A 9,189-nucleotide genomic window follows, 5' to 3' on the forward strand; every position below is an offset into this window, starting at 1 on the left:
TCATGGCTATCAAACTTGATATGAGCAAGGCGTATGACAAGGTGGAATGGAAGTTCTTGGAAAAAATTCTTTTGAAAATGGGGTTCCAAGCTTCTTGGGTAGCAATGATTATGTAGTGTATTTCCACAGTCTCTTACTCAATATTAGTTAATAGAGAACCTAAGGGCTTTATCCAACCCACTAGAGGTTTGAGGCAAGGCGATTCTTTATCTTCGTTTCTTTTTCTATTTTGTGCCGAAGGTTTGAATGCAATACTTACAAAAGCAAGAACTGAGAGGGACATTAGAGGCTTCTTTATCTGTAGAGAAGGACCAAAAATTACTCACCTCTTTTTTGTGGATGACTGCCTTTTATTTTGTTGATCAACCATAGCTGAATGTGCCAAAATCCAACAACTCCTCAACTGGTATGAAGTGGATTCGGGTCAACAGGGATAAAACAACACTTTTCTTTAGTAGGAATACGTCTGAAGAAACTCAACAAGCCATCAAAGCTTTGCTGGGTGTGCCGGTCATTAAAAATTATGAGAAATACTTGCGTCTTCTATCTTTTATTAGCAGACAAAAGAAGGCTTGCTTCAACCAAGTAAAGGAGAAGATTTGGGCAAAGATGCAAGGTTGGAAGGAAAAACTCCTTTCACAAGCTGGCAAAGAAGTTATTATCAAAGCAGTACTTCAATCTATCCCCACGTATTCCATGAGTGTTTTTCGCTTGCCTAGAGGTTTAATTAAAGATATCGAAGCAATGATCCGCAAGTTTTGGTGGGGAAATCAGGAAAATTCTAGAAAGATGCAGTGGGTTAGGTGGAGTACTTTATGCTCCTCCAAGTCTGTAGGGGGCCTGGGTTTCAGAGATTTAAGACAATTCAACGACGCCCTGTTGGGGAAGCAAGTATGGCGACTACATCATGAAATAGATACTTTGTTGCACAGAGTTTTTAAAGCAAAATACTTCCCAACAGGGAGTATTTTTTATGTTGAGATTCATCCTCGAAGCTCTTATGCTTGGAAGAGCATTATGCAAGCTAGGGAGGTAATTTGTAAAAGGGCTTGGTGGAGAGTTGGGAATGGCAGTATTATAAATATCTGGAAGCATCGATGGCTAGATTCTTCAGGTGGAGGTAAAGTCTTATCGCCTCAGAGGGATTTTTCTTCAAATAATATGAGTGATTTGTTTTTTATAGGAACTACACGGTGGCACACAAGGCTAATTGATCAGAATTTCTTTCCATGGGAGGCCGAATGTATTAAAAGCATTCCAATTAGCACACATGTTACAATAGATTCTGGTTTGGCCACTAACTTCCGATGGTTCATACTCGGTTAAAAGTGCTTACAGATTGTTGGCGTCTGAAGCTTTACTATCCCAGCCAAGCTCTTCCAATCCCAAAGCAAGTAACTGTGGAATAAAATCTAGAAATTACATGTTCCTAACAAAGTTAGACATTTCCTATGGCGTGCTTGTAGCGAATCTCTTCCCACAAAAAAGAATTTGCACATAAGGCATGTTGTTCCTACTAGTGAATGTAATCTTTGTGGTGAATTTCCAGTAGATACTATTCATGGCCTTTGGTTATGTGGTAATGTCAAACCAGTGCGGTTCTCAACTCCTAGCTTCAGTTTCCTTCGGACCAAAACATTCTCAAGCTTTAGAGATTTAATGGAGTTTGTTCTATTGAATGCTTCCTCAAAATCTGCTGCACTCTTTTCCATGATTGCTTGGTGTGTATGGCAGCGTCGAAATAGAATTAGAGAGAAGCAACCAACGTGGGAAGTAGTGGATATTGTGAAAAGAGCCGCAGAGCTTCTCCAGGAGTTCCATGACGTTCAGAAACAGTCACCTAGGAATATAATTCAGAGGGATGAGACTTGTTGGAAGCCTCCTAATCCTGAAATTTATAAGATAAATTTTGATGGTGCTATTTTCGAAGATTCAGAGCTAGTAGGTTTAGGTGTGGTCATTAGAGACTCCGCAGGACTTATTATTGCAGCTCTCAATCAGAAGATTTGCCTCCCAAGTTCAATGGATTTGGAAGAGGCCATGGCAGCAAGTCGAGCTCTTAGTTTTGCTCGAGAAATTAGTATTTTTCAGGTGGAAGTGGAAGGGGACTCACTCAAGGTCATTCAAGCAGTTAATAAGCTCAGGCCTCGTACAACTATGTTTGGGCACATTATTGAGGAGATTCAAGTAGTTAAAAGTTCTATGGTCTTTTGTAGTTTCAATCATGTTAAAAGGGGTGGGAATAAGCTTGGCCACACCCTTGCAAGAAGAGCAGTTTTAGCTGCAGATACTGATGTGTGGTTAAAAGATCTACCACTAGATTTGGATGATGTATTCCAATATGATTTACAACAATAAATTTACTTACCTTTTTCCTCAAAAAAGGGGATATATATATATATATATATATATATGGGGTTAAAGTTACACATTTAAGGACATGCTTGGTAGACCGTAATAGGCACTGTAATATAATAGTTATTCCTATGGTTTAGCTATTTTTTAGTTTGGTTATGTTTTTATTATAAGGAATAGTCATTCCTTATGAATAACTATTCTTCAAAATGAAGAATACTATTATTCTTTAAAAGGGTTGTATTAGCTATTCCTTAGTAAGTGCAATAATTTCAAATTTTAATATATTTTCAAATAAACAAACTTTCCATATATATCTAACAATAAAAAAAAAAAAACATATATCTCTCTTAAATTTAAAAAATAACAATTTTTAAGGAGATATAATTGTATGAGTAAGATATTTCCTAAAATAAATCTTAAGTTTTATTCTAATGTTATAACTCAACCAAACTTATGAATATGTTTAGTTATTACATTACAACACATTTATTCCTAGTAATAAATATTACAATTCATGTCGCAATCCCCATTCAGTGCATCAAACGTACCACATTCATGTCGTAACTCTAAGCAATGTTTGGTACACTAGAATTTCACTTAGAGCCTTGTGCATTGTAGTTCAATTGACATATTTTTATATTTCTAATCAAAATGATAAGAATTCCAATATCTTTTCCCATATTATAAATATCAAATTTATAAATAAATAAATGAACACAAAAAAATTCTTTTCAAGTGCGTTACAAACTTTGGCAACTTACATTTGAGAAATTAAATATTAAGAATTTTTGCTTTGATACTAGTAAACATATACGCGAACATAATGCATATTTAAAATTCTTTTTGTTGAACACTCTTAGAGTTCATTTCACGAGAAATTATCTAAAAAATATCATTATTTTTATTTTTATTTGAGTGTTTAAAATGAAGAGTCATCATTTTATTGAAAAGAATTAATACTTTGCAAAGCAAAAGGTAAGGAGTAAATTACACTAACCTCCCTTTAGATTTTACGAAATGATATTCCACCCAAACGCTTGATGAAATGACACTCCATTTTACACTAACATAACATTCTATTCTAAAAAATTATTCCCGTTAATTTATACATACCTTAAATGAGGAGTGTCATTTCATTCATAGTTTGAGTAAGAATCTTTTTTTAAAATGGAATATTTTGTTAGTGAATTCACATTTTAAGAGAGCATGTTGCATTTATACAAACCTCAAGTGAGAGTATAATTTTTTAAGAGATGGGTTCAAGTTACACCTGGTGTAACTTTACAAGAATTACACATTTTATGAACCATTGATTACTATTAGATCTAAGGGTTAAAAAACACTCATAATAATGTATTTATTACTCCCTAAAAATTAGTGATTTAGATATTAACTCTTATTATTTTTAAAAAAAAAAAAAAACCACAGCATTAACTCTCTTTTTTTCTTCCATATCATCATCTTGTTGGTATAAATATTGTTACCCTTTCTCTCTAACATCCTATGCTTGAGTTCACATCATATATCTGCTCATATTGTGTTCGTCCTTTTCACTGTCTTTTTGCACTTGTGACTGTCCATTTTCATTTGCATGTGGCCATAAGTATTGCATTATTTTGACCTGTGTGAGTAATCGTTGTTTTTGCAGTTTAAGGGATCAGAAAAAGATATTCAATATCATTGAATCAAAATTTCCTTTGAATCAAAATTTCGCTGTAGTTAGTTTCTGTGTTGTCATCCTCTCAATTTATTTTTTCTAGTTCCCACGTTGCTTCTTATATCTTAAAAAAAAAAAAAAAATTTAAAAAACAAAGGGGTTTCATCTTACTTCCTTCACGAGTTGTCATTTCCTCAGTTTGCTTTCTTTAATTATTTTTCTTCATAGCTTTACTGATCCACCCCCCCCCCCCCCCCCCCCCCCCCCCCCCCCAAAAAAAAATAGAAAAAACCTAGACGCTTCCAACTTTTCACTTCGAAGGTTTACTCGCATTGCTAAGTAAAGAGTGCAGAAAAACTGAAAAACTTCTTGAAACGTGAAGGAGAAAGGTACTTTGTTAAGTCTCTTTATTTAAAATTTTCTTTCATTTGGGTTTTTTAATTTTTAGTTATTATGTGAGTGATGGAAGGAGAGAGAGAGAAAAAAAATCACTAGTTTTTAGGAAGTAATAATGACATTACTATGAATGTTTTTTGACTCTTAGATCTAATAGTAATCAATGATCCATAAAAGGTGTAACTTTTATGAAATTACACTAGGTGTAACTTGAACTTATCTCATTTTCTAAAATCTAAAAGGAGTTGGTATAATTTACCCAAACATAATTGTAATACTGCCTCATTCAAAATCAATTATTATTCCTCACTTGGTAAAACAATATTTTAAATGATATAATTACATATGTAGATATCCCATTTTGTTTCGGCCTTTAGCTCTGTTTGTTTCAGTAATGACGTTTTCTAGAAAACGAGTCATTTTTCAAGAAGTATTTTCTATAAAACTATTTCATTTTCCAATGTTTGGTAGCAACTTTAAATGAGTTAAAAAATAACCTTCTAACTTCCCTTATTTAGCTTGCTACGAGATATAGTTGTTTTCCAAAAAAATTTAATAGAAAACAATCTCTAAAAATAAGCCTTACTTTTTATGTTGACCAAAAATAGTTTTCCTTTGACTCATATTTTTTTATGTTACCAAACACTAGAAAACATGGAAAACTATCTTTACACAAGGTTTTCTATTGAAACAAACGGAGTGTTAGTTGAGGTCCTTGGTCAGAATAATGGAATATTCTCATTCTTTACCAAAATGATCAACACCATGCGTTAAAACTCAACAAATAATCTCAAAAAGGCCTAGACCCTCTTTTAAACCCATTCAGTAACTTCCTTACAAAAGTGGTGTACCGTGTTCTCCACTCTTTAGTGGTGTACATCGGTTTGAGACGAAACCCTAAAACCCTAGCCACTTTAAGCTTATGAATAAGATCCTTCACCTCCATTTCAAAGGATCCCTAAATTCCTACACCAAATTTCTACCGATTTTACTAGAGCCTTGAGAGGACAATTAACACCTACATTACATACATTCAACCTTTGAATAGCAACAGACCATTATGTAATGTACGCCTTTAGGGACTGAAACACCCTCACTCTTGTGAATACCTTTTGCAATGCTACATCTTGATGGTAACTAGCTTTCAATTCCTCAATCCAAATAGGACTTGGAAAGGTAACCAGTAACATATAGCTGCTAGGCTCAGGCTAAACTGCTTCCTGCACTTCGTCCCTTCTGGATAAGGAATTAGCTACCTTATGCTCTTGACCCTCCTTGTACTCCACCACAAAGACACAACCCAAAATTTTTGTGAGCCATATCTGCTGTGCAGGTGTGCCAATACCCTACTCTAGCAAGTACCTTTAGCTCTGCTATTTTGTTTTGATAAGAATTGACTACTAAGCAAATAATGTCTCCATTTTTGGACTGTAGTAACCAAGACTTACAGTTCCTTTTCATACATAGAAAGGCATAGGCCCTTGCGCTTCAAACCTTGACAGTGGAAAGCAATGTTGGGGATTTTATCAAATCAAGGAGTAACAATGAGAGAACAAAATGAACACATCAAGCAAATAGAGATTAGTGATTGACTTGGAAGCATAATTAAATGTTATCCTTAGACAATATTTGTCTCCATACGCAAGTTGCTAAAGGGTTTCTACAAACTTGTCCCCAAGATACAACCAAGTTTATTGGGTTCTACAAATAGCAATTTTGGAAAATACCCACCGGATTTCTTGTGTTTCTTTGTGACTTACTATTTTGGGGGGATAGTCATAGTTTCAAGTGAACATTAGTTTCTATTTATACCCATAGAGTTATAACCCTTCAAAAGGTACGTATGAAGAGTTAAAATGTTTCATAAAACCATTCACAAGGCTTGAAACCTCTTTAACCTTTCTGAATAATCACCAAAAAATTCTGCAGAAAATTCAGTTTTTCGAGTTTCGATTAGTTGAGAGGTCCTTTTGATCAATCGAATGCTTTTTTCAATCGATTGAAAAGGAATCGAATAGCGATCGAACCATCCAGAAACTCCAAGATTATTTTCTTACTATTTCAATCGATCAAGCCAAAGTTTCAACAGATCGAAAATATTGAATTTCGAATTTTCACTTAGAAAATTCCAGAACTTGAATTTTATTTTAACAACTTTATGAAACAATATTCTCCAAACTCAAACATCATTACTATAACCTATCTATATATATACCTATATATACAACAAGCAATAGGCCTCTTGTCTTACATCCAAATAGCTCTGAAATCATGGTCACAAGCATCACATTCTATTACAAATTGTTTAGTAAAATCGGGAAGGGCCGTTACTGGAGGACTAGCTACAGCTGACTTAAGTTGTTGGAAAGCTAACTCAGCTCGGTCACTCTATGAAAAAGAATTCTTTTTTAGGAGAGCAGTCAAAGGAGCAGCAATCAGACCATACTGCTGAATGAACTTTCTGTAGCAACCAGTCAAGCCAAGAAATCCTTTCAAGGCTTAACTTAACTGTGGCAGGGGTTGGCCATGATTGCATGGCTGAGGTTTTCTTTGGGTCAGTTCTAATTCCTTGACCAAAGATGAGATGGCCCATATATTCAACTTCAGGGTAGCCGAAAACACATTTAGGCCTTTTAGCACATAACTAGTTGTGAAGCAGCACTTCTAAGACAGACTTAAATGGCTCAAATGGTCTTCAAGATTCTTACTAAAGACTAGAATTTAATCAAAGACAACCAGCACAAATTTTCTCAAATTTAAAATTAAAAAAAAAAACAAAAATCATTCATTAAGGCTTGGAAGGTGGAAGGAGCATTGGTTAAGATAAATGGCATTACCAAGAACTCATACTAACCCTGATGAGTTCTAAAAGCTGCTTTTAACACATCTTCATCCCTTATTCTAATCTGCTGATACCCTTAAATCACATGAAAAGATAGAAAGTGTTTATTTAGGTACTCCCTTAAACCACCCCATCAATCAGCTTGACAAGCGCCCTCATAACAAAGATGAACAATAATGATAAGAATCAGTCTCATTGTCTCAATTCTTTAGAGCAAGGAAAGAAAACCGAAGGACTCTTTTTGAAAATTACTACAAATCTTATTAGAGATATACCCTTTTGAATCCAACTTCAGCAGTCCCAATCCCAAAGCCAGATTTTTGCAAAGTATATTAGATTATCCAAATTTTATCTGGTTCATCTCTAATTTTTATAACCCCAGAGATTTTGTGTAAATCCTACCATCCAAATATTTGTTTGCAATTAGCACATCTAATAATTAATTACCTCCCCTCCACAAATGCATTATGCATTTTATGATGGAGAAAGCAATTTACCCATCACTCTTCAACTGGTTAGTGTTAAGCTTTGCAAAAATTTTGTAAATGCCCTCAACCAGGTTTATGGGCCTGTAATTCTCTAATATTTGAAGCTCTCTTTTACTTAGAACAAAAAGGATTACGGAGGAGTCATTTAAACTTCTCAAAAAAGTACCCATGAAAAACATTTTTAAAAAATTGTGTAAGTTGCACTAAGATCCCCGAAACTTTATGTTGTCGCATTAAAGCCCTCTTTGTTTTTTTCTCCAATTTGGTACACTGACTTTAGTAATGTACCAAATATACCATTTCTATCTCCGTCAAATTTAACGGAAGAATGTGGAGGATTTTTCTATAAAAAAAAAAAAAAAAAATCTAATTTAATTTTTTTCCCACATTTGAAATTTTTTGTGGCAAGTAAACACAAATCTAGGATTACACCTTTTGTACCACAACTTTGCCTCAACTCTAATGTGACACGCTGTGAGTTGTGGAGAAAAAGTGATGGGACTATATGAAAGTGACAGGTAATCGCTCATAATCTGTTCATATAAGATAGTTGTCAAAAACAGTATGATTCTAGAATTACTCAAGGAACACTAAGTTCATTGGGAGGCTCTGGACAGAAGTGTTCAAACTCTTAGGTCCATGCTCAACTTCTTCACAAGCTTCAGCCAAAAGTACATACGAGCTTCGTCCTTAGCCCGGCCATCTTGCTTACTATAAGCTGTCCAACACTCTAACCTTAACTGCTTGAAGCTATCTCACAAATTGGATTTGAACCGGTATCAAGCTACCACCCTTTTAGTAGGTCGTAAGTGTATACTATAGAGTCTTTAAATCCAGTTTTGAAACTGAACTAAGAACTCTCTTTTTTCTTTTCTTGCATCACCTCCATTTTTCGTGGCTTAATCAAACCCATTGAAATCCTACTATAGACACTAATTATGTGACAGCCTAGGCAAATCAAACTCTTCTTTTTCCAATAGTTGTCATGTTGTATTGAGTGGTTTTCCACAATCACTCGAGCTTGGCAGATGCTGCATAGTACGGACAAAGCTTGTTCACACACATATCCCTGGTCTGAACAAGTTTCCCTCCATCTGCCTGGGCTATCTCACAAAGTGCCCCAGGTTCTCCATTAATGGCTCCGATACAGCAAACCACCAAATGGAGAACCCAATCAATAACCAAGTTACAAGAACAAATCTTAGGTCCCGGAGATATGAGTATAGAATAGCACCCGCCAGTTTTGATTTCTGGTGTAAGCTTTCCATTGTCCAATTGAACAGATGATTTTGTGATTGCTTCTTGCCATTCTAAACCAATATTTTTCTCGACCCTCACTTTTTTAACATCTCACCCAAAGTGGTTGTTGACTCTTGAATCCATGATTAGCGATTCTGATCTTACTAAATGGGGCCTTAAGTTTGTTGACATCCGTGATCGCAAGGTTT

The sequence above is a fragment of the Quercus lobata genome, chromosome 2 (genome assembly GCF_001633185.2).
Source record: "Quercus lobata isolate SW786 chromosome 2, ValleyOak3.0 Primary Assembly, whole genome shotgun sequence".
Lineage (NCBI taxonomy): Eukaryota > Viridiplantae > Streptophyta > Magnoliopsida > Fagales > Fagaceae > Quercus > Quercus lobata.